This window comes from Epargyreus clarus, unplaced genomic scaffold (assembly GCF_041222505.1).
Source record: "Epargyreus clarus isolate Ecla_fem2 unplaced genomic scaffold, WU_Ecla_fem_2.2 ptg000008l, whole genome shotgun sequence".
Classification (NCBI taxonomy): Eukaryota; Metazoa; Arthropoda; class Insecta; order Lepidoptera; family Hesperiidae; genus Epargyreus; species Epargyreus clarus.
Window position 1 is genome coordinate 172097 of NW_027332216.1, and position 26430 is coordinate 198526.

Sequence of the window (26430 nt, forward strand, 5' to 3'; positions counted from 1 at the left end):
TAATCATATCCCTTCCTTTGAGCACATCCTTTAATTACTAATCTAGCGTTATACTTTGCTATGTCACCATTTTCATCCCTTTTGGTTTTAAACACCCATTTGCTTTCTTATATATATAGCTTTCTTATCCACTGGTAACTCCCATAGTACCTAAGTATTATTAATCTGTAAAGATTTGAATTCTTCTTCCATTGCCTTTTGCCACTGACTAGACACTGGGCTAGATAGAGCTTCTTCTAATGTTAAAGGATTTAAAACTAAGCATGCATGTTCTATTTCATTTCCATCTTGTTCATCATTACTGACATATCTTAGCTGCCTTCCTCGAGGCCTAAGATTAATAAAATTATCGGGAGAACTAAATGTACAATCTGTACTTGGTTCATATGTCTGATCTTGATCTGTCATATTATCCACAGATTCAAAGCTTTCACATAAAGTATTAGTTACATCCTCATTAGAATCATTTGAACTATAAGTTTGATTGTTGACACTATCAGTAGTTTTAGCAGGCTCATCTAACGGCATAAACACCTGTCAACGTTTCCAGTCGTGTCACATCGTTAAGGACGCAAGTCGGAGAACGGTTAATAATATGAGCTGCAGACTCCACTGCTTCTGCCTAAAATTTCTTAGACAATCCAGCATCCTCCAGCATACGTATGCCTGATGCCGTAACTTAATTCCTTCAGTGCACAATGGCAGTTTCCGTACATCATTGTAATTCAGATGTCCCATTCTTCGATGCCAAATATTTAAACTCGTGTCTTCGGAAGTAGCAACAAGTGCATTGCCATTAAAAGTATTCAACTTATACATGTTGTTTATAAGCTTAGAACTATCGGAATTACTATTCAAACAACAATGACTAAAAACGGGTCATTTGCCCATAACCTGAAGTAAAATAGCAATTTGTAGTTTTTCTAGTTTTATTCAAATGAGAGAATATCGGATACAAGCATATATACGTAGATGCAAGTGATAGCTCAAGGGACACACGAAAAAACGAGACATTAAGAATCGTCCAAAAAGTATGTCTATATTTCAACAATAGAATATCAGGACAAGGATTTTTTGGTCCATTAACAAATTACTTGGTATTTTATGAAATTAGTTGCATGTCCGTCCTGTGGATGTTAGATTTGGTGCATCTGACCGTGGACGACAGTGCCAAATTTTCTGCCTCTTATTCCACAAGGACAATGTTGCAGCACTTGCATCAGATGCAGACGGCAACTCGCCAGCCCTGCCGTCCTGCCGTCCTGCTTCACGTTCCGCGTTAACCGAACATTACGCGCACGACGCGACGCGCAAGGTCGACGGCCGCGCCCTCGCGCCCGCCACGTCCGCCGGTGCAAGCGCACTTGATGGATGCACCGCTGTTCCGACAAATTTAAAATGCTTTTTTTAACCACCGAGTCGCCTGCCATCTGCTTACGATATGAATTAGGTCAAGATGGGTGTCCTACGGCGTTATTCGACCTTTACCGACATGTGACACTCTCGACTACAATGCAAAGTTACAAAAATCTCAGTTAGTTCTTCATCAGAAGGAATAACTGACTGCCATGAAAAAACCGAACTATAATTAATTATTAATGTAATAAAACTATCTAGCCATTCCTCCTCGGCTCAATTTGCCGAGTAAATTTGTTGCCTAATCCTAACGTATCGTAATTCCTATTGATCCGTATGCGTCTAGTGTGATAGTTTATGCTTCGATCTCACAAAAATAGCACAAGCAGGTGCTTATTATGATTAACATATGTAAAGTTCGATGTAAAAACTAATTGGATCTGTTAAGAAGTTACTATACAGGGAAACATTACCTGCTGCTTTAAGGTAGGTACTTGTGACTAGTGATCTAGCTTTGTGAACGCACAAAAACCGACATTAAAGCGTAATGCGTCCCTTTCCTAATCGAAAACGTGGTGGATAGCAGTAAAAAGTTTAATTAGGGGTTTACTGCCGCGCACCACACAAACGGTGCGGTCGGCAACAACAGCCTGCGTTGTATGGAAATAGAAATAACAGTTAACGCTGTTCACTCGTTAAACAGCCGCGGTGACTTAATCATTTGTACTTGTTGTGAAATTAAGAACATAATAAAAGTGTAACAACGTTTCTATTAAAGTTACTTTTTATTTGATCGTAATTCTTCATTCCTAATAACATTTGTTAAGAGAACGCGGTGTATATTCCACATCGACCGTCTTAAAATAGAAGTTAACGTAGTATGTTTGAAGTCCATCAGTTTTTATTAACAAATGTGAAATTTAGCATATACCTACCTAAGCTGATAAATAAATTAAAATTAATCATTTTTAAAAAAGCCTGCACTATTTTAACATTCCTTCTCCGTTGTATTTCTTCGTGTAGTTAAAATGATCTCATTAATAGTAGTTTTTGCAAATAGTTTTCAACATTGAAATTATAGTGTTTAATGTTTATATAACCACGGAGAATCCCTATTTTATTTTAATCTTTACTCTTTAGATTTTTTAATCAAAATCTGCTCTCTTTCTGGGGATGGGACTTTGAAAGACCATTTTTGTCGTTAAAAATGGCAAGATTAATCAAATAAGAGATGGTAAATTTAAAAGAAATGGCATCTCTTTCATATGTTTGCCTCCTTTGGTGTAGGATCAGCGGCGAGTAGTTAGTTGGCATACTTAGTTTACACAACCTGTTTTTATATCGTCTCCGTTAAGCCTTAAGATATAGGTACTTCATTGTATGATACACACTCGGAGCAGCATGTAGGACGATATTACCATAATGTTAATGTTGTAGTTTTTTTTGGAATGGCCAGAATAACGTACTTGGTTGCTGTCTCGTATGGAGATGATTGTCTCAACCTGATTCTAAATGTTATAGGCTCCTCTAGTCCGTTGCTGTTTTGGTCCAGTCCAACTTGTTCTCAAACAGGTTAGACTGAGCCTATAATACTGATTTTCATATATCTCTAATATTTATAATATTGGACATAAGCGAAACTGACATGAGTGGATTGAGTCAAAGTCCACAAGAAGAACCCGTGATATTATTCGATTAAAAGATTTCAAATTATTACACAAGGTTAAACATAATATTAAAAACAAATATTTGTATCGTTATTTAAATGCATATTATCTTTGCTCAAGAACATTCCCTCGTGGTACAGGATCCCTAGTATAGTTTTCATCATTTATTAATAACAAGCTGATTTTTCGTGAGTAGCTTCGTTTCGACAAGACGCCCAACATTTTTCCTTACAGCAATGTTGGTAAATGGTAGCTTGATGGGGCAGCAAGGATAAAATATGTTGACCGGACGAATTCTAAAAATTTATTACTAACCAAATTTTTCTTTGTTAATTATCAAGATAATTATTTAAATAACGTGAAAAAATATTTGTCCTACAAAATATAAGGTTTTTATTAAGGCGTCCCCCCTCTCCAACATGTATCATAAACAAGGTCATGAAAAATAATTACTAACCGGCTGATTTTTTTTTTATTGGCTGTCTACCATTTACATAGTCTACCATGCACATTGTCCTACAAATTGCATGGTATGTCATCTCGGACCTACGCTGAAAAGATGTTAATTCCGCAGGATTTTTTTTTATTAGTAACTGTAGGACAAAGGTATCACGTGATAGGATAATATAATTTTTATCTAAATAAAACAATGTCCTACAAAAAAAAGGGTAACTTTTATTAATCCTACAAGATTTGTAATTTAACTATAATATAATATAAATAAACTATAAAACTGGCGGACTGGAATAACGTACTTCGCAATTTGTAGGACAATGTGGGTAGTAAGCTGTGTAAATGTTAGACAGCTAATAAAAAAAAATCAGCTGGTTAGTAATTATTTTTCATGACCTTGTTTATGATACATGTTGGAGAGGGGGGACGCCTTAAAAAAAACCTTATATTTTGTAGGACAAATATTTTTTCACGTTATTTAGATAATTGTCTCGATAATTAATAAAAAAAAATTCGGTTAGTAATATTTTTTTTTGATTCGTCAAATCAACATATTTCATCCCTATTATTTTAGTTATAAACCACAATCGAGAACTTTCGTACGAGAATTTGTTGGGCGTCTCATTGAAACGAAGCTATTCTGGAACACTCAGCTTGATACTAATTATTTTTACATTAAGTATTAGTACTACAACTTTTAAGTGTAGGTCCGAGATGACATACCATGTAATTTGTAGGACAATGTGCATGGTAGACTATGTAAATGGTAGACAGCCAATAAAAAAAAAATCAGCTGGTTAGTAATTATTTTTCATGGCCTTGTTTATGATACATGTTGGAGAGGGGGGACGCCTTAATAAAAACCTTATATTTTGTAGGACAAATATTTTTTCACGTTATTTAAATAATTATCTTGATAATTAACAAAGAAAAATTTGGTTAGTAATAAATTTTTAGAATTCGTCCGGTCAACATATTTTATCCTTGCTGCCCCATCAAGCTACCATTTACCAACATTGCTGTAAGGAAAAATGTTGGGCGTCTTGTCGAAACGAAGCTACTCACGAAAAATCAGCTTGTTATTAATAAATGATGAAAACTATACTAGGGATCCTGTACTATCGATACAGTCATTTGTTATAAGATTACAGAATGGCAATATAATCAGTGTGCGCCGTGTTCTACTATATTGTCAGAGCTTACGTCACGGTCCAACGGGGCCGTTTCAACAGCGACGATCTCTTGCGCTTTCACTGCGCTGACGCAGCGCTGTAGCCTTATATTGACTTATATTTAAGCTCTTCGGTTTTGAGAATAATAATAAAGTAATTTCTTATTACTTGTCTTACTCAAAGTCGTCATTGTAGTGCGTATCAAGTGGCCATTCTATGTGAAAAAATCACCTTAATATTAATAAATCTGCTATTTTAAATGTAATGTTGGTTAAAGTTTTTTTCATGACGTTACCACTTTATCGACTGGAAAGGTTGGTAGTGAACCAGTGCCGGATGTTTACCAACTGCTTATAATTCCTCCAACGTTATTTCGCAACAGCTATCCAATGATAACAACGGGTACCGAACGGCGCGCATGTACGAGTAGGTAATTTAGTCCTGCCTGCGCCCGACTTTGCTTAACCATGTAGAAGCTTTCCTTGTTGCACAATACTAAAATAAGTGCGACGAAGAACAGCTCAATAAATTAAAAAAGATATATATGTATTTACTAATATCACCGTAATATAAAAGTGATATTATGGTGATATTATTAAAAGTTCTTTTTATTAGTCGCGTTTTTTACTTTTGCCAATACTAGATACCTCAATATTTTAAATTGAAAAGTAGCTGACCCGGCAAACGTTATGTTGCCATATAAATAAATAAAATGTTCAGGGTGAACAACCATTAGTGACCATCCATTAGTATGAAAAATAAATAGTAGCCGATTCCCACCAGATCTACTGAATAAAATTTGGTGAAAATCGGTAAAGCTGTTTCGGAGGAATACGGTAACTAAAATTGTGACACGAGAATTTTATATGTAAGATAACAATTACACAAAATGACAATTAATTACAGAAAATGTATTAAAACACACCAATATAATAAACGCTCACATGAATTACTGAGACACACACTTACACATACACACACACTTCCACACACACACACACACACGGCAAGACTAAATAATTTGATACTGTTATAATAATGAATGTTTAGTTTGATCATTGTTATCAAGTTTGTCATATTGTATTATCCATTTAGATCTCTCAGTCTATTGTTTATTATAATATTGTATGTGTAATGGAAGAGTGGGGCTGCTTGTCACAAATATAAATTTGCTTATGCTTACAAAGTAGCTTCTACGAATGTTATCATTATTAAATAAACATTTCATTTCATGTTTATGTCCATGCTAAATTAAGAAGGCGAACGTATAACTCTTTTAAGTAAAGCGGGAAGAGCGTCGCATTTCTCATTTGCTCCACTGAGTTGTGAATGTCTTGTTAATATTTACAATTCTGTAACTCATTCGTTATTTCATTACCTAAGGGGACAGAGACATGTTCAGAAAATGATGAATCATCATTAGTCTCTTAGAACAACACTTTATCTAACTTTATTGGTAACAGTTACATCACTGCATCTAGTTTCGGCAGACTGAATTCCGCTCGGTGAACGATTGTTTTGTAATGTAACGTAATAATAACGCAGTAATTTTCATGACCTACTGGAATATGTGGTTGCCTAGTAACGAAAAATCGATATTGTAGGCCTTTGCTATTCACAGTACCTATATCTCAGGTTTAAAGCGATTTGAATATAATTTGTAGACGTATACAAAGCATTGTTGCATTTTCTTGTGAAAATAATTTATCTGTACTGTTAATATTACACGGGGATTACGAAAACCATAAATTATATCATGAAGGTCGTGTTGCATTTTATTATAAATTGTACTTTGCTCAAGTAACCACTATTTTAAATAAACTCTTATGCAATAAACCTCAATGCTATGAAAATAAACCGTTACTTGAAATACTGGCTGCCAGCAGTTTCATTCGCGCGTTAATGCGGAAGCGATGATATTATGATAAACAAAGTTGAATCGCGAGCTCTTCGATGTTGAAGTGTCGGGAAGGACACGGGTTGTGTTTGTGTTGCAGATAAACAGTGGCAAAAAATACAATCACCCTCTACCTTCTGGTACGTTAAAATGTATATATAATTCCGTAGTGTGTTTTTTTTTTCAAGGAAAATTATTGCACAAACAATATTTGCCATTTTTACTGGAGTTTTTCAATACTTGATTTGGACTTCGAGCCCAGATTTCTACCATGGTATTATACATGAAGATTTGTACGCTCGTTACTGTTCAGTTGCTGCCGATGTTCCATTGATTCTCCAGCATAGGTGCATTCGTTTACTAAAACTAACTACCTAACTAGTATTTTTACAAGGAACAAAGGCAACAAAAATGGGTAAATCGTAATGAGTAGGCAAAAGTTATGTCGGCTGCAGCTAATTCAGGCGAACACGTGACACGTCAAGGTTACACATACGATCGTTCGCGCGCTTATTTGGATAAACTGCTGTTGTGGACTAAATATTTACAAACTGTTGCTGCTTACGCCTGCAAATAGAGTAGATGTGTTGAGTAATGTACGTTTATTGCTTTAGCTTGCACTTTCAGATGAGACGCTGTCCGCCACGGAAAGGAAGTCTAGTTCCTCATACTTTACTTTTTAAATGCAGATAACCTGATCCCTGCTCCAGTTTACTGGTTTCTCTTAATATTCGAATTTGAGTTGAGCTTGGGGACAGGATACAATTATTTTACAAGCTTTTATTAAACTTGCAATATATGTACGTATGTATGTATGTAGCGTAAATTAACTCTAGGATGAGGAAGTTTGCACTGAATGGGTTAAGTTAGGCGCTACATGCTTTTATTAATTGCATAAAATTATTATTCACATTTTAGTACAAATAAAAGCTTGTTTTTTAAACGTTTTTTAATTAAGATTTATTGCGATTGTAAACTACAAAGAAACGATATACTGCAGTTGCACAATTTACGGTAATTTAGATAACCATTATTTTCTATACAAGTAGTTGCATCTATCTCAGAATATGTTGGCCGTTTAGAAGTGTAAATTACTTTCATTCGGAATTACTAATATTATAGTTGATTAATTTCAACTTATCACCGCTTAGTAAGGTGAAGTAAACAAAGTCCATAACATACATCAAACTCCACTTTACAAGCTGTGCATAATTTATGTTTTGATTAGATTGCCGCCTAGAGTGGAATAGTTGATTCATTGGCGTCACAGCTGTACGAGCCGTGGCATAGTTCAGTGGTTGCGAAAACTTGTGCTATGTTTAATGCAGGTCCAACGAGAATAATCGACTTTGCAGCGAGATGATTGATAGAAAGGTGTCAGGGCCGGAGCCTGCTCGCTGCACCCCGCGGCGGGCGCGTTACGAAACACGCATCACGCACGCATTACGTCCACATTGTTTGAAATGAAATGAAATATGAAATATATTTATTTTTGGTATAGGCCAACGTTGGCACTTACAAATTGTCAGGTACAATATTTTTCTTAAACTACTACCGGATCGGAACGCGACCTCTACTGAGAAGATCCGGTAAGAAACTCAGTGGGTTTGTCTTTTTTTTTTCTTTTTAATAATAATTATTGTCTTTTTTTAATGCCATCATTTTTACATATAATTAATAAAGCGTTAGCTCCAGTATCTTGCTTTACATTTATCTAAAAAATAAGTTTGTTCACCAAGATACACTACACTTTGACATTTTCTTAATTCATTAATAATTTTGTTATTGATCCGTCCCAAGTTGTTTTATCATCAATATAATCAGAAATTTTATAATAAGCTTTACGACTAAGTTTGATTTTGAATATGGCTTTAAATTTATTAATTGACAAATTTCTAATTTCGGAGGGAAGTTTATTATAAAAACGTATACATTGACCCACAAAAGAATTACTTATTTTGTGGAGACGAGTTTAATACCAGTGGGTAACTGATTAAAACTGTGTTTTTAAAACAAATGAACTTAGTATTTCTAATAGTAAGTAACGATTGTATCGATGTATATGCATGCAACTACATCAATTGGCTCATATATGTAGAATACTTTCACAATATGTAGTATGGAATCTTATTGGGTGTAACTACTCACAAGAAATTGTCAAACAAACAAAACATACTTATACCTCTATTATACAATATTAATGCGATACGTCTTTTCACGGTAATAAGTTTTTATTTACAATCAAATATTCAAAAAGTTATGCAATGAAAGATTTAACTGCATAACTTCATAAATGACTATACAGATCAAACCGCGATCACTATCAAAACGTCTCGTAGCAGGAGATTGTCCAATTACAGTTCGTAGAAGGACAACAGCTACTTGGCGCTCCGCCGCGTGGGTGGCTGACCTGAAATTGAATGAGATAAATCCCGAGATGCACATCAATTCAATATTATCGACTTAAACCAAAATAAGCTCTCCACCATCACAATAAGAAATAGGCGAGGTTACAATGACATCTTGGTAACAAGATATGACGAAAATATCATAGTCTCGTTTATGAATAATGATTTTTATGTCACTGAACTGAAAAACAAGAAAAGGTTGTAAAGTTTGTGGTACGAGTAGTAGCAACCCAGCTGAAATCTTGAATCGTTAAATTTCTTATCGTGGATAATGGGAATCATATTATCGATATATGTAGATCTAAACCTGATTAGTTCCGTTTTTCCTTATTATCTATTTGCCTTGTCGAACTAGTGCTGTCGCTATTAGTCGCATTGCACAATAAATTTCGTGCGGAACAGCGAACCTTACTTAAAAATAAATTAGCATGGTTACAAATTACAATTCATTATACAATGCTGGCAATTTGGGCAATCTTGAGTGTCGTGAAGAACATTGCAAGCACTTATAAAACACGAAGAACAAGAAACAAGAAATAAAACTGCAATTATCAATATTACATCAATATTTTTGATTCCCTTACCTTTTATTAAAAAAAAGGACATATTCCACATTTTTTAACTCAAAGGGAGACAAAATAAATATAAAATATATAAACCTTTTAGTTGGAATGTTTTTCCGCTTTCCTGTTTGTCTATACTGAGATAAGATGATATGTGATAAAAATTACGGTTCGAGAGATAGTCGGACAGATAGCGGAAGCTTAGAAATATGGTTCCTTTTCACTCTTGGGGTACGCAAGCAAAACATGTAATCTGGCTGAACGAAATATTTAAATATTATTTTTATACTACATTGCATTATAACGCGGTTACAGTGAAATAGTTGCATGGACGATGTGTCGATTATAATTATTAGACTGCGACAGGTTAGCAGTTAACACATAGTTATGTGCACTTTGTTTTCACGTGGAGTAACACTTTGTACATGATTTGCATAGTATGTGCGCTAAAAAATGAAGAAATGCAATTGATTGCGTCAAAAACGCTAATTATTAGACTGAGACAGTTTGCCAAGAAGGTAAAATGTGTGAGTTCGGAATACATAGCATGGAATGCGATATGCGAAGCACATAACAATATCATAATTCCCAACTGTCAACATATATTCACCTGATGTTATATCAAACTCCTATATATCAGTACTTGTAAAATATTATTACTTACTTGTTGTGCCATAAATATTGGATTTTACGACGGAATTGCGATGTCATTGTTCTACCAGTATTTTAGTTTCTTCTTAAATCTAACATATTGGCATATCTTTTAAAGAGATTACACACACACAGTGAGCATTTCTTTTTAACATTTTTAACCGGCAACATGGTACATATTGTTAGCGATTCCTACATCTAATTAATTTCATAATATAAAATAATATAAATATGTTTGTTTTTACTTTATAAATAAAAAAATAATAATAATCAATATGTATTTATTTTAAAAGTATTACACCAATTTAAAATAATCAATAAGTAGACAAGAACTCTCTTCACCTTATTGGTGATTCAAAATATTCAAGTAACCGTGTACTTGAATATTTGTGTTCTAACACACTGTGTGTGTACTGTTTGTTCCCTCATTGTCAGCATATGTGCTGAAAATACCGGATGTGGTGGTATCAGTACCTCGGAGTCTCTAGGAGGCTCTCCCCCATTTTGACTGCGTGCCATATTATGCAATATTGCTACAGCCACAATTATATCTCGTGCTAGAGGTTAGGTTATATCTAAGTCCAATCCAATACTTAGAATAAGGAATCTCCGCTTCCATACACCAAAGCACCTTATAACATCTCTGCTCTGTATATGAGACTCATTATACAATTGTTCAACTCGCGTACGGGGATTGCTGAGTGGGGTCAATAAGTAATTATTTAAGAAATATCCACTGTCTCCGAGCACAATTCCATTACTAAAGCCATCATTATCACCGCAATATTACATCAACAACATCAGACCAATAAATGACACATTACATAACCACAAAATGTCATAGAAAACTGATAGATAAATCCTCAGATTAATCTTAACTGGCTCTCCAAGCAACAGATAAATTTATTCGTCAGTTAGCGGTTTTATTCGACTGATAACCTCTATCTGATGATTGATAAATTAAAAATCTTTTTATCTGTCAAATAAATTTTATTCGATAGATAAATTCCACTAACTGAGGATTGAAAAATCGGCCCTAAATCAATTAAAAATCAAACGCCCTGGGCCCTGGACATATCCAAGAATATAGCTGCCAAATATGTCCTGTTGTTCAAGGCTTGTGAAACTTCTTTTACTGAATTGTAACATGCTAAGGATTTTATCTGGATAATTAGCTTAAAAGCAAATAGTTATTTTGAAATCACAGACTGATTGTGATTTTATGCATTTTGTTTAGATCTGTTCTTCAAGAGATGAGATAAAGCTGTTCGGTAAAAATGTTATTCCTCGAATGTATAAGTAGGTACCTAATTGATGTTGAAACATTGCAAAGCGGAAGTAGTATTGAAAATCAAACCTCATCCCAGCTGTCCTTGCGGCCCGGCGCGCGGCAGCGCCCGGCAGCACGTCCCGGTAAATCACTATTTCCGACGAGGAAATTCACGTCTACTAACTTCGTTTTATGGAAAGCGCCGCGTAGCTACTTCAATGAAACATGGTTGGAAGTTGAAACTAACTAGAAATATAAGTCGCTCCTTCGAAAATGATTACGTTTTGTAGAACAAGATTTTTACATGTTTATACTAAGTATTTACAATAAAATTGTTGCATTACATTATAACATCACGCTTTAAGGCTAAGTCCCTTGAAGTGAATGTTGGTTCTAACCCTATTAAATAATTGTCAGAATTTCAGTGTACTTGCATTTATCTTAAGACATGTCAGAAAGAATAATTATTAACCAACATGCTTCTACATAAAATCAAACGTGAGTAAATAAAAGAGGGAACATTTCAGTCTGAATTACTATATTCAGCGAGAAAATTCTTTTTTGCTGAACTTATTTTAAGTTGGCACTCAGAATGGCGTTGAAGCGTTTGCGTATTGCAATCTTTTAGCGTGAAACATTTTCATATTAAAAGTTTTACTAGAAAGCTTTTGCCACAACAAGGAATTTTCAACAAAGTTTCACGATATTCTTGACACGACATACCCTCGTAAGTTTTGTGCCTTGTACCGACTACGTTTACGTCTTAACAAAGTGCGGAACTTCTCACCAGTTTACAACTGCTCCGAATGTTTCTGAAATTAATTTATAAGAATACATTGTAAGAGTTAGTGTTTAACATTGTAATTTTATAGGCTATAAAGATAGATGAAGGTATACAATAAATATCTCTACTTGTTTTATAACAATACTTTTGTTAGTTTAGTGTTAAGTAGTGTCCATAAATGCAAATAATTAAAAACAGAACTTTCTCTTATTTCGAAGTCGGTAATAAAAATAATATTAGATGCGTTGCATTGCAACACAACGTGTCTTATCTGAATATCGCTACGTCCCGCGTGCGACCTCCGCCTTAACATTGCCGAGCGAAAGTGCACCGGTGCTTGTTTCCGTCGCCATTGTTAACCGCAGCGCCGAGGAAGGCCACCGGGGGCGTTTTAGTGCGGTAAAAATCCCACATAACCCTGCGTCGCTCCCACAGCGCCGGGTACCTTTTGAAGGTTTCCCCCTCGTAAACAAAAAAAAAGTACCTTATAACAGTCTTTCCGCACCCAAGTATAAACCAACAACGTCTTGACAAACAAAGTGAATTAGGTCAACGACGAGAAGATCTAAATATCAAAGAAAATTGAACGCGAGTGTTTCAAAAGCGAAACAGTATAATGACTACGCGAGTGTCAAAAGTCACTTGGTATCTGTTAGATAATTGTACCTCGGGCATTGTTATGCTGTTCGCAGTATACAATACCTACGCATCTTGATAACATGCTAATTGTGTATTGTTTGAGTTGCGATGGTGCATTGTCGACTGTTGAGTTAATTTGATTCCAAGTTTGCGTGTAGTGCACCACTCTAATAACGTCATTTACTGTTATGAAACATTGTATGCAATTATTCACGCCTAAGGAAAAGTGCTATTGAAATTGTGAAAAATATTATTTATCTTCTATACAAATATGGTTGTTTTATATTATAGGTAGTTGTTTATTTGATTGAGTTGCATGTTAAGTATTTTACTACCTACAACACTTGAAGTTGAGATTTTGAAAACAATTTGTGCAATTGTTTTATTTTGAATTCTCTCAATCATTTAACGTGCAAATTAATCTGATTATGTCGAATCATGTATTGAGTAAATTTCCTCTAATATAAATTTAGTCAAGTGAATTTTCATCAACTGGGCAAACTCATTTACTAGGCAAACAGAAACGGAAGGTAGTTAGGCCGTTGCGAGTACCGTTAGGCGCAACACTCGCAGCTCGCATTGCTTTGCTACAGCTGTCTGTCGCTGATAAGATAACTGTAGTAAAACACAGATGCGACGCGACGTCACGGTGGCCGCCCCGCTCCCCCGCCGCGCCGCAACCGCCCGCGTTGGTAACAATGAGTGGCATCGAGTTATGCTCGCCTGGTAACATTTCAGTAACACAGCCGTGAAAAGCGGTTTTCAGTAAAACGTCATCTCATAAAACTTTAATGAAACCAAGCTATGTATTTTGCTGATTTCTGTTATGACATGAAATTGGAATAATGCAATGTGCATTATTCAAATTCATATTAGTATACATGCGTTGCGTTGATCGCAGGTTGGCATATTTCCAAATCTTTTTAGAGTACGCTGTCCCCCGCGTAAATATCTAGCTGAAAATCGGCAGTCGATTTATGTAACGTTCTTTAAGTTTATGACGTGCCGCGTTCTGGTCTTATTGTCCTCATGAGGTGACTATATGATCTATGACTCAAACAGTGCTAGAATGCTTAACGATTGCCCGCTAATTGAGTTCACATCGCATTCCATATATGAATTCTTTGACGTGGTTCGACATGTGGCGATTTTCATTTTAATTTCTCTGACGATCGCAGCATTTTACTACTAAACATAGTCTACTTATGATAATGTTAAACATTCTCCGGTAAAATTTGCAATTCAATGAACTGAGACGACTAAGGTTATCGGAAGTGTTCCATTATGTTAATACTTTGTGAATAAATGCTATTATAGTATGTTTATCGTCTAAGCACTGGGCGAAGTATTAAATTTAAAATACCTATTGAAGCCGTAAAAAAAAAATGAAGAATATTCACAACTAGCTAATCGACGCATATTGCGTGTTATTTTAATTGTCCTGAGATGGTCTACATTCAGAACACATGCATTCGGCCCAATTTATACATATTTATTAAATATCACAATAAATGATAGTGACAAAATGTGTTTGACCTCACTTCACAGTGCTTAGTGAGATCGGCTGTGACCTCAGATGCACTCTGTTTTCGAATTGGTGCTTAGAAAACTTTGTAATATTGATTGATCTTGGAAGTTTATGAGTTTTATTCCATTTTCGTCATTTGTGATCTAATTATAATATAATGTTTGTTGGTTTCTTTATCCTGTAGTCACAATAGCACTGTTTGATAAACAACAATAAAACTATTTTCATGCGACAACGCGATACCTACGCACGCAATTTCTCGTTAACATTTCCATGGAGGGTTCGGTTGACCTCATAACATACAAAATGCCAATAACAATGAAAATAAGAAAATAAAATGTCGAACGGAGACGTGTAATGAGTGGTGCCGGCGAGTGCTCCTATTGTATTGTGTAGCGAAAAATTGCGCTGCATATCACGGGAGAGCACGCGTGCCATTGTTGCCAAATAAACGATTTGTATGATTGGGTGCGCGGCGAGCCTAGCGCGCGCCCCGGATCCGCGCGATCTGGGTCGCACCTGCATTGCGACGCCCTACTCGACGCGCGACCTCTTTCCGCTGATCGGTGCATTGCGTTTTTATGCGCTTTTACTGAATGTCGCGGCGGCTCCTTTGACGACGCTGATTGCCCTTTACCCGTAGACCGAAGCTTTCTCGCTAAGGAAAAGTAGGTTCTCCTTCTAGTACTCCTTCATGGCACATTTGACTGTTTTTATAGGCCATTTTTAATATCCGCTTACAAATCCTCATAATCGTGAAATATTATGAACACATTTTTTTAAATTATAATCCTCATTGTTATTTTTTAATAAAATTACTTGTAAGTGTTTAAGATCTTTTCCATTATGGCCAAACGTAAGACACAATATGAAAATGTTGAACAGCGATGTTCAATTAACACGAATGGTCACAGTGAGCCAGGAATGGAAAGTTATGAAATGTAAATGATACGGGTAACAATAATATACTGTTTGGTTTTTCTATTATTGTTGTTGTTGTTAAGTGATGGAGTTAAGTGTTGTTAAGTTATCATCAATTGCCAAGAGTAGTGAGACCAGTAGTACAATTGCTGAGCGGAGCGGGCCGGCGCGCCCGCCAGGCTATTTGTGCTGGTGTCGAGTGGTCGCGGATGAGGGGAGCCGAAGGTCGAATCAATTGCAACTTATTGTAGCGAATTCTATATTGTTTATGTGTGAATTGTGTAATTTCAAAACGAACACTAAAAACTTTAAAAAGATTCGGTCACAAGTGGCTGCGAAGTTATGTAGTTTCAGATATGTTTAATTCTTGTTGCCGGTTTTTATTGGGTTAAGTTGGGTTCTATTAAGATCAACTTAATGTTTGGCATTTTAATATTAAGTAAAGTAACTAGATATTGAAATATAGAAAATTGTAAGTGGTGACAGGCGTCCTTGGACATATGTAATCAACCCTTAATATATTTTCAGTTCTACGTGGGTCGTCACGAGTACATTGCGTCCTCTAAAGACTAAGTTATAACGTATTATGTGTCCCTACGTTACGAGACCCTCCAAACCAGAAAACATAAGGACTTAACATTAACACTGCTGATATAATAATAGTACATAGAATGAGAAACTTAAGTATATATGTAAGATCGAGAATACGTAATAATTTCGTCGCCAATAAAACAAGTCCTAAGTAACAAGATAGCTTAGTTGGCACAAGTGGAATCGTTTCACTTGTATGTGTTCGTCCCGCGAACTCTCGTCAGCAGCGACCCAGTTTGCCTGATGACCTGGATTAACTATAATAACACCAATGTCTATGGAATCCATTATGTTAGCCTGGGACTTTCTCAGTACGAGGGAAGAAGATAGGTGTTTAATATGTATGATGTAACAACGATAATATACGTGCCTACTGCACTAAATATTCATCGTATTTATAAGCAAATATCTGGGTAAGAACTCATTGGTATAATAAAGAAATAAAGACTACCACCCGTTAATGTATAATCTACGAGTATCCATTTGTATGTTTTTATCGTGTACAATAGTATTTTGATATCGAACCGAGTGGTCTTAATAGGTAAAATTCCCCTCATCGAGGAAGAGGCCAGTTTCTTACATTAAGACGTCCGCGTTTGACGTCCTGCTCCTGTCTCAATTGCCGGTGCAACATTGTCTTACATATTTGAATTTTGAGTTGTATAAATGTATAAATGAATATTATGTTGTCACAATGCCGTTGTTACTATAATGTGTATGTTGGTCATAGGCCTACAAAACATTGTAATGAATTAAGCAATAATAACCAACAATTACTAGGGTATTTTGTTACAAACAATAGCTTAAGCCAGATGTCATGCGTCGTATTTGATGCGTTTGTCTTCATTAACATCCACCTACTTCTGCCCACAGCTTTACATTTGTGTTAATTACAACATGACATATCGCTCGGAACGTTGAGTAACTGGAAATAATAAATGTCTTATGTAAGTGTTATTAGTTATACTGAAAGCTTAGTCATAGTCAGACATAGATTTTAGATCAAAAATAAGTCAAGATGTCTACGTCTTATAGTTCATAGTATTTTTGACGAACAATCATTAGATTCATTATACATTGTAAAGGTTAATAATATAAGAGTACAGGGAAATACGCCATGTACCTTGGTCATTCGGTTAACTGCTAAAGTTTGAGAGGTACAATTACGATACAATCATGTTCTTTACACTTGGAAGTTATTTCTTTCTTTTTTTTACTCTGCACACAGTTTGTAAATACACAAATATACCTAAATAGCGCATAACCAAGCGCGATCACTATAATTTGTTTAGTATGCGCTAACTACAGATCAAAGCCGTTACCAACATCTGTTCCTGTATCTGGCGCACCGGGTCACCGCTCGGCAAATACTCGCCGGTCTCGGCCGGTCATTCTCTTGATCTTTTCGTGATAGTCACTCATTAGACAAATCTTCATCTTGCCTCCTACGGGTTAGGTTCAAAATCCCTCGAGTAGCAGGTAGCAACTGTCTGACAAGTTTCTCTCGGGACTTCCGGTTGCCACCCACGCGGCTTTATTGTATAATGAATGATGTTCCTGTGTTCTCTTTATTCAATGGTTGGATAGTTTAGTGCGTACTAATTCACAATTGTCGCGTTTTATAAAAAGGGTGCCCTTTTTTACAGTCCCTTAACTTGAAAAATGCACGACCCATTCTATAAAATAGCATCAAGACAAATTGACAGTTTTATTTTATGTATAAGCTAGATTATATCTATGTAACAGCTATGGGCTTACATGCTTCATTAAAGTTAATGTTCAAGTGTCAGTTAATCCGCGACACTTAGAGCACATACACCTCCAGTCCACAGTTCTGCTAATTAATGATCGAAGACAATCACCTACAATTTGAAGTGACAGTGAAGGTCTACTCGCAGTTGTATGGAATTGGGAATGTAGTGTGACTCACGCCGCTCACATTGCGTCACTGAGAAAGAACGCACTCTGAGTATTGTCTGCGCATCACGGTTATAACTCGTTATTTACCGGCTGCAAGTATGAATATTTTTACGGGTTAAATGAAATGAAATTATTCAAAATAAACTTTTATACATATCGACTTAAGTATTTGTATCGCAAATTTCATTTTTTTATAACTCGCTTTTATTAGCTTGGGTTGTATGTATGTATGTACGTAACAGAGTAACGGAATCTTTGAACCCGATTTCTATCCACTTTGAACGTTCAGTTTAATTCAAAATTTTGAAGAATTATCAAAAACCGATGAAAATACACGATTTTAATAATTTTGTACCATTGTCCTTATCAACATCCTCAGGATTAACGACTTTCGAGGCGAGATTGTTCAAGCGCCTTAGAGAAAGTTCATCGCAAGTTACTAGATTGCAAATAATTATTGCTTTTTAGTTTCAATAAGGCGTAACTGTTATAGCGTGATTTTTAGTTTAGAAAATAATAATTTTATTTCCCTATAACTCAAATGTTCTGAAACATATCTATAATGCCCTCTTGTAGAATGATTTTTAGGATTCCGTACTCAAAGGTTAAAACGAAACCCTCCGCTGTATGTTCGTGTGTCACTAGGCTCTCTTAAACCGTAATAGATAGACACTTGATTTTTTACAAACTAAACATTAATAAAATAAATATAGTTCAAAAAACTAAAAAAAACACGCTTTCATGATCAAATCAACTAAAAAGTAGAAAATAACTTTCAATCTAAGAATCAATTAAGAAACAGTAAATAGTATAATTGTGGAAAAAGTGTGGGGCGCTTTTCGAACCCAATAAATGGAGCACCCCACGTTTTTTTCACTATTATACTTTTTACTGTTTGTCTTTTATCTGTTTGATAATGTTTGATAAATTCACGCATTCTCTTATATCCCGTATGGTCTAGTGGCTAGGATACCTGGCTTTCACCCAGGAGGCTTCGGGTTCGATTCCCGGTACGGGAATAATTTTTTTTAATTTAATTTGTCTAATTATTTTAGGTAAGCCTTTTTTATTTTTTTTATTTAACAAATATCTGTAATTATAACAAATTCCTGTTGCTATAATTAGAGATATTTGTTTTTCAGCACATCTTACATCATTTTCTTGAAAATCTTATAAAACAATAGAACAAGTTCCCCATTTATTTATACCCGACGGCTTTGTTAAGTTTTCCCCAGGACGTTCGCTTTATTACCCGCGCTTTGCTAAGATAGTAGTTATGGATACGCGAGATAATTCCCCTGTACTCGATTAATTACAAATAAACAAAGGAACAATATATTTCAAGAAGAATAGCATGATAATTGAAATTAACATGATTAATTTTGTAGATAAGTAATTACCTACCTACATAACCCAACTGAATAACTTGTATTCAGCAGAAACATCCCTGCTGGATCGATATGTTTCACGGCTAAACAACTACGTCCTTGAGATAAAATGTTCGTTAGCAGAACTCTTTACAGAAATTAGTTAGTAATAAATCGTAGTATTAAAAATGACATTTTATTTATGATTGATGGTGATTATGATTGATCAGATTGATATTGATGATGATTATATACTATATTGACCAGTCGTCTATGTCCATGCCGTGGCTTACTATATAATTCATATATAGAGTCACTGCCCGTAACTGTCCATGTGGACCCTACATTCGAGCGGCTCTATTGCTACCTTACCTAAGTTGACATTCGACGTTGACCGTATGCGTAAGTTGCCGAGGTCCTTGAAACGTCCACCACACAAAGTATATATCAATTTAATCAATATTCTAGCAGTATTGTGGTACCTTTATACTTCTATGTATATATTTCAGTGAGTAGAGTTAGCAATAGCATGTACCTATAGCTACATAATTATGACCAATAAAGTGGTTATGAAATCTCTGATTCATATGCGATTCAAGCTCATGACTGGGCCTTCAAATAATTCTTTTTAACAGGTTTTTATTTTCGGTCTGAAAAACTAATTTCCTGTATGATCAACTTTTTATCGAATTTAAAAGCAACTATGGTAATTCGAAACTGTATCAATTGTCCTCTACAAATATTGTAATAGCGGGGAAAATGTTTAATTGTCCTGAATATATAATATTTCGTATTGCACGATTTATATATCTACTGCTTTGTTGTTTCATGTACTGTTACGACTGAGGAATAAGTGTGCCAGAAAGGTCATTAATATAAAAACGATAATAATAAATATTTCAAACGTGTTGCATTAATTGGACGTTCGGCCGTGACCGCGAAATAACGATACTCTCTCGTGACTTGTTATTTATTCATAGACTGTTAATTAACGGAATAAATGATGATAAGAATAAGTAGAAAAGAAAAACGTTTACCTAATTTATCGTAGTATCTGATCGTTACAGTGATGCATCACGTTTTCTGATAACGAGCCCCTTAGTTGGTGATGTAATCTCGGTGGATAACTGCAGGTGTACATAACTGGTGGTTACCGTGTAGTGTAACATTTCCTAGTCAGGTGCGCCGCGTGAAATCTGAGGCTAGCATCACGATTCAAGACAGATCGCATTGCATTGCGGTTACATTGTCGAGAATATAAGATAAATCTATAAATTTTGGAGATCTATTTGTTGTTGTGGTGGTGGTGTTTGTTTATGGTGAATACCATTCGAATATTACATGAGACATTTTATAGGAAACGGTCGTTAAATCTTGTGTATTTTCTGTTGTGTAATTGTCAAATTGCATTTGTACTGATTCATGATTCTTATAATGCAATCCATCCATTATACGAAACTTTTCTTGTTTACAATTTTAACATTTGAACTTTAATAGAATCTCGGAGTTACATATGCTTGAATAATCCGCCAACATTGCTGATTACATTACCGCCGCCGCCGCCGCCGGTGTCGACAGCGTTGATGTGAGCCTATCCTGTACGAGATTGCACATGATGAGATTATCAGATCGATGCTGTGATTCGGCTGCAGCCTCGAGCTTTGCAATTTGCTGTTTTTATTATGATATATGTACATAATATGCTGTTTATATTACTTATGTACAAAAATTGTACATGTTGGAATTAAGTCTAATGTTTACATCATTTTAATCCCTTTAGTCTCTACCATTTTTTCCTTTCGAAGTTTTTCAAACCTACCCTTTTCCGACTATAAGGGCTAGTCTATTGGCGCGTGTGCACTTGTACTGAACCCCCGCCGCTGTCCCTTCACGGATTGTTTCACATCGCCGGCTTTTACACAACTTTTCTTCCTACACCCTACATGGGTCATTTACTTCTTATAATTAATTTATGTAAGCATCGTTAATTTTACGATCAAGTTCACACTATAAATACAAATTTATCACGTAAGCTATAATACCTACTTATTATTCATAGGTATTAGATATTCAAGATTCTGCATTGCGTGTACACGTAGGGATGGGTCCTTTATAATGGAAATTATATTGCAACAGTTACAAAAAAAAACATTTTTCAACAGCTAAATCGGTTTACTAGAATGGAGTTCGATCGAACCGGCGGTAAATTGAATTCAACCACAGACGGACTGAAACGAAACAAGACTTACCAATCTGTGCCGAAGGTACCAATATTTCAGTGGCAAAATACTCGTATATAGACTATCTATATTGCATAGTACATAATTATGTAGGAATATGCATTTACCAGTAAGAAACTATAGAAGTAGCAAAAGAAGTTATAGCTGAGATATTATTGTGCACATGAATGTTAAAACATGTTTTAGACGTAGAATGAGTAGGATGCGACGACCCGCGCCGTGTCCGGGCACATCGCGGCCGGTTAATACGGATGAAGTTAACTGGATCACACAATTAAATGTCGTTGCTCTCCTATTTAACCCTGCAACTTGCGTAAACGCGCATGCCACATTTATGAGTACCAACCAGGTAATAAATATTCCGTGGTTTGGCTTTTACCACGCTTTTATTGTTATTGTGGTAGGGCGTTTTATCCAGAGAATTATGTTTCTATAGTAATATTTCCCTTCCTTCCTTCCTTGAAAACGATTAACTATATTCGTCACTTGTTACCGACACGGACGTTGTTAGAATGATTGACGCTTCTTCCTTGAAAGTGTCCTGTGTCCACCATTGACACGTTGATGGGTTCATTCTGAATATCGTCATAGAATAGCAATATTTTTTCTACGCTTTATAAACATTCGTATGACTTTTTTATGGCTTATGATCAACATTTGATTGTGAAGCGTAATCAATTCAAACTACTAGCCTGTCTTGCAATAATTAAAAGTTCCATAATAGGTATAAAATATATAAGGCGTATCATTGTATGAGCTGCAACAGCAGTTCATTAGCTGCTCCATATTTGCCGACGCGAAGCAGCCCACGGCCTATGGACAGAACCCAATTGCGGAAATTTAATTGAAAACTGCAGTACGAAATAGAATGTGTACGAGTTCGAAGTGGGATAGAGTGATTGAATACAAACAGTACACACACATGTTCCGTGGACGATCCGGCCTTTGTCGGCACCAGAGCACGTGTCAACGTGTGAGTGGGTGTGTACGTGATGCCTCCATTCCAGTTGTTTGACTACCACTGGAGAGTATGTTTAACACGTCCTCGAGTGTAAATTCAACCAGCTGAATTTGTGAAGCGTAGCTTTTATTAGATGTGTACCATATCTAAGTATTTTAATATGTTTATCTACCTACAAATAATCACGATTTCAAACAAAAATACACTTACTAAATGATATGCTTCATTTTAAATAATAATTTTGTATCTTTGCAGGTAATCGTCATAAGTAAACATGACTGAGCAGTACATTTCCCTATCTATAAGAATTGGATTAGTTTTATTAGTAAAATGTTGTTTTATAAACACAAGACAATAACGTACTGATAATGGGTTTAGTCAGCCGAAAACATAATGAATCATTCCCAGCAACAATTTACACAATCTTCGAATTAATTGTCATGTGCAGTGTTACCAACTCTCAAAAATATTTATCCCTAAACTGAAGTCGAAACCCCCTATAATTGCATTAATTATTTGAAAATTCCCCTAAAAATATATTACACTTTTTTTTTTGGGATGCCGTGCCACCTTATGATCCGTTTCCCGTTTTTTTTTTTTTTTTTTTTTAGCCCCGCCGTGCCCGCTCAGTACATGTTTGTTTTAGACGCCGTGCAAGCTTATGACACGTTTCCCGTTTTTTTTTTTTTTTTTTTGCTCACCGCGCCTTTACAAAACCCCTAAAAATACCCCTAGACATATAAAACCCCTAGAAAAATCCCATACCACTCATTTACCCCCTAAATCTGGGGGGAAAACCCCTAAGTTGGCAACCGTGGTCATGTGGCAATTGGCCACTATGAAAATACAGTGATTAATAGAGCTGTCGGGTCACTTCCACGTCACCTTCTATGTATGTTTTGCTTACACCTACTACATTATTGAAAGTTTTAATGACAGTAAGGTATTTTGTGCGGATATTTTAATTTGGTAGATTGCAAATGGGTAATATCTAGACGTCTAGAGAGATATAAAATAATATTGGTCACGATTGTTAAAGCACTTTTGTCATCGTATAACAACTAAATATGCGTAGAGTTCCGTCAGTTATGAATTGTGTGACCGTTACTGACTTTACGTAACTATTATCTTATCTTAATTATATTATCGATAGTTTAGAGACATTGGTATAGGGTAATACCAAAGTAAAGAAATAATAGTAGCTTCATACAAATCGGCCTCCGCCGGTTTGAATGTGTGCGTAAGTAGCGGGTGTAAGCACACACTTTTTACGCATACAATCAAATAGAGAAGAGGTGCCGAGAGTTGTCTCAGTACGGGATGCGCCCCGCGTATAATCGCGCGCATTTAGAATTTAGCTTTTGAGTTCACAGATATGAAATTGTTCCGATTAAGGGTGTGTTTACTTCGTACAAGTTATATATTTACTAACATAATGTATACAATGTGTTACACGACAGTAAATAAAAATACTCGTCATACAAGGTGTTTAGATAGGTATATTGCGATACTACTAAAATAATGCTTACTCAGTATTTGAAAAGAAAAGGTATTTAAACTTAATTTATTTTTAATGCCCTGCCCATGTTTCCGTAAAAATGTTTTTGCGTAAATTGTATATAAGGATGGGAATATTTTACTTTAACCGCGAACAACAAAACGTTTCACACATTCAGGAATCGAAGATATTTTTTCTGTGCCCAATTTATAATTATTTAAATATGTATTTTATATTTAAGACGAATTTTATTCACAACCCATTTATGAATTTGTACAACATTTCATTAAATTACGGTATTTAAACCTTTTTTTTTTTGTTGACGAGGGGGGAAACCTTCAAAAGATACCCGACGCCATGGGAGTGACGCCGGGTTATGTGGGATTTTTACCGCACTAACCCTATTGGCCGTCCTCAGCGTTTGGTGGAGAACTCCGGGATCTCCAACGGAACACAACCGGAGTCCTCCTAACGCGATGCCCTTCTATCGGGCTCTGCCCTGGGGGGAGCAATTTATGCTCCTCTCACATCCCCTGGGGATTACAGCGATATGCGACCACACAAACCGCTGTCCTTCCCGGGGTCGCTTGCTGGACGGTTTGAGCTCCCACTCTTGCCGCCCGCAACCCCGAAAGCCCCATTTAGTCGCCTCTTACGACAGGCTGGGGATACCGTAGCCCTATTCTGGTCCCAGTACTACAGGGACAACAGTATTTAAACCTAGTGCTGTCATAATACGAAAGTAAATAATCTATGTATATAAAAATCAATTGGTGTTCGTGTTCGTTAGTCTCGCTAAAACTCTAGAGCGGCTGGACCGATTTGGCTAATTTTAGTTAAGAATAATTGTGGAAGTCTAGGGAAGGTTTAAAAGGTGAGTAAATATGAAAAATATTTCATAAATATATTTTGTGGCCGTAAAAATTATGCCGGGTCAGTTAGTATTTAACTAAAAATAAAAGTGACAACCCTATGCATCACTGCAAGAGTAGGTAATTATCTCGCCGAGAGGCCTTAGCTAACCTACAATTCTTTCTTTACTATGATAATATAATAAAGAAAGTTACCTTAAGTGTGCATCTTCAAAAGTTGCAGATTGTTGTTTTGGTGAACTCTGTCGACGGTACAAGACACTATCAAACTCTCGCAAAAAAGATGTATTTACGCATGTAAGGCTGTTATCTGTGTTGTTCGGAGATGAGCAAAATAAAGGGAGAAAGAGAGCAGGGAGCAGCAATGAGATTATATATTTAGTATTGCACGAACCATACGTGCATCAACGAGCGTCCAATTAAACTACGATCCAAAGGCGATAGCAGTACTCCATACGCGAACGTACTTATGTGTGATGAAGTGTGGGCACTTATTGCTTTGCGTGGTGTAATGTAATCATTTCTGTTTGCATAGATATCGTCGAATTTAATCGACGTATGTTTAGATAACGCAAAAAATGGCACGATTATATCATAGAACAGTCCTAAATACGTGGAGTACTTTGAAACGGTAAAGGAGTTTACACGGGTATAGATCGTCCCGTATATTAAAGATCTCTTATATTTATAGAAATGTAAAAGTCGCTACTAACCTGTTACTCGTTGTGTTGCGAGTAGTTTGGACTCCTTAGATCGACTTATACGAGTAGTATTAGGTGATTGTGCTCGTCGATAATAACAAAATCGTTTTACGACGTTACTTTCGATTTCCACATTTCAATATTTTTTATTTATATGAGGGAGATAAATTGATAAAGCCAAAAACATAATAGCGAATACTAGCAGATGGACTCGCTAGCGGAAGTATTAATTAGTGTAAGTGACGTGAGGCGCACTTTGAATGAAATGGCCTTATGAATTGTTTATTTTCGACAGAACAATACTTTCATGAAAAATTAAGAACATTTGTTTGTTCAGTCTAAATAGAAAAAAAACAATAAAGCTACAGTGACGATATTAAAAGCAGTTGAAGGGGATTTCAAGAGATAAAGGCGCGTAGCGCGCTCTCTGAGAGCACTAATTCAGCTAAGCAGTAATTCAGTCAACAACAGTAAATAATATACTTTTTTAGACTTATTAAAGCTGATTTAATCTGAAGACTTAAATGATTTAACTCAGATTAGTGCGTTAGTCATTATGTCACAGTTAACCGTGTCCATTAGGAAAGTTTGTTGAGTTATTGTTATAGTTCAGATAACATTACTCATTCATAAGTTAATTAGGATTAGGCTATTGTTGTATATTAGATTTGTTATCATTAAGAACCCACTAGGTATTTTAATTTCTTTCGCTGCTTGACCTCGATAAGTGAAATATCGGACTGATTAGATTGTAGTCATTTGAAGTAGGTAGGTTAGGTTAGTAATCATATTATCATAGTAAAATTTTACTATGGTTATATGAACAGGAATGTTACTGTGGTTACAATATTCTTAAGCATATATTAATGGTCTAACCTCATATTCATAGATGCATGAAGCAAGAATTAATAAAATGATACTTAAATATTTTCCTATTCAGACTTATGGAGTACAGGGTTATATTTTAATTT

At 35.7% G+C, this 26430-nt stretch overlaps 1 protein-coding gene and 1 non-coding gene across 3 annotated transcripts in view; both read left to right on the top strand.

The window, feature by feature from the left end:
- LOC140744055 (prominin-like protein) overlaps window positions 1–26430 on the top strand; it is a 90909-nt gene that overhangs the window by 6614 nt on the left and 57865 nt on the right. The gene's annotated exons all lie outside the window — the stretch shown is intronic.
- On the top strand, window positions 18767–18839 carry TRNAE-UUC (transfer RNA glutamic acid (anticodon UUC)). Its single transcript has one exon. It is a non-coding gene; the product is annotated as a tRNA-Glu (tRNA).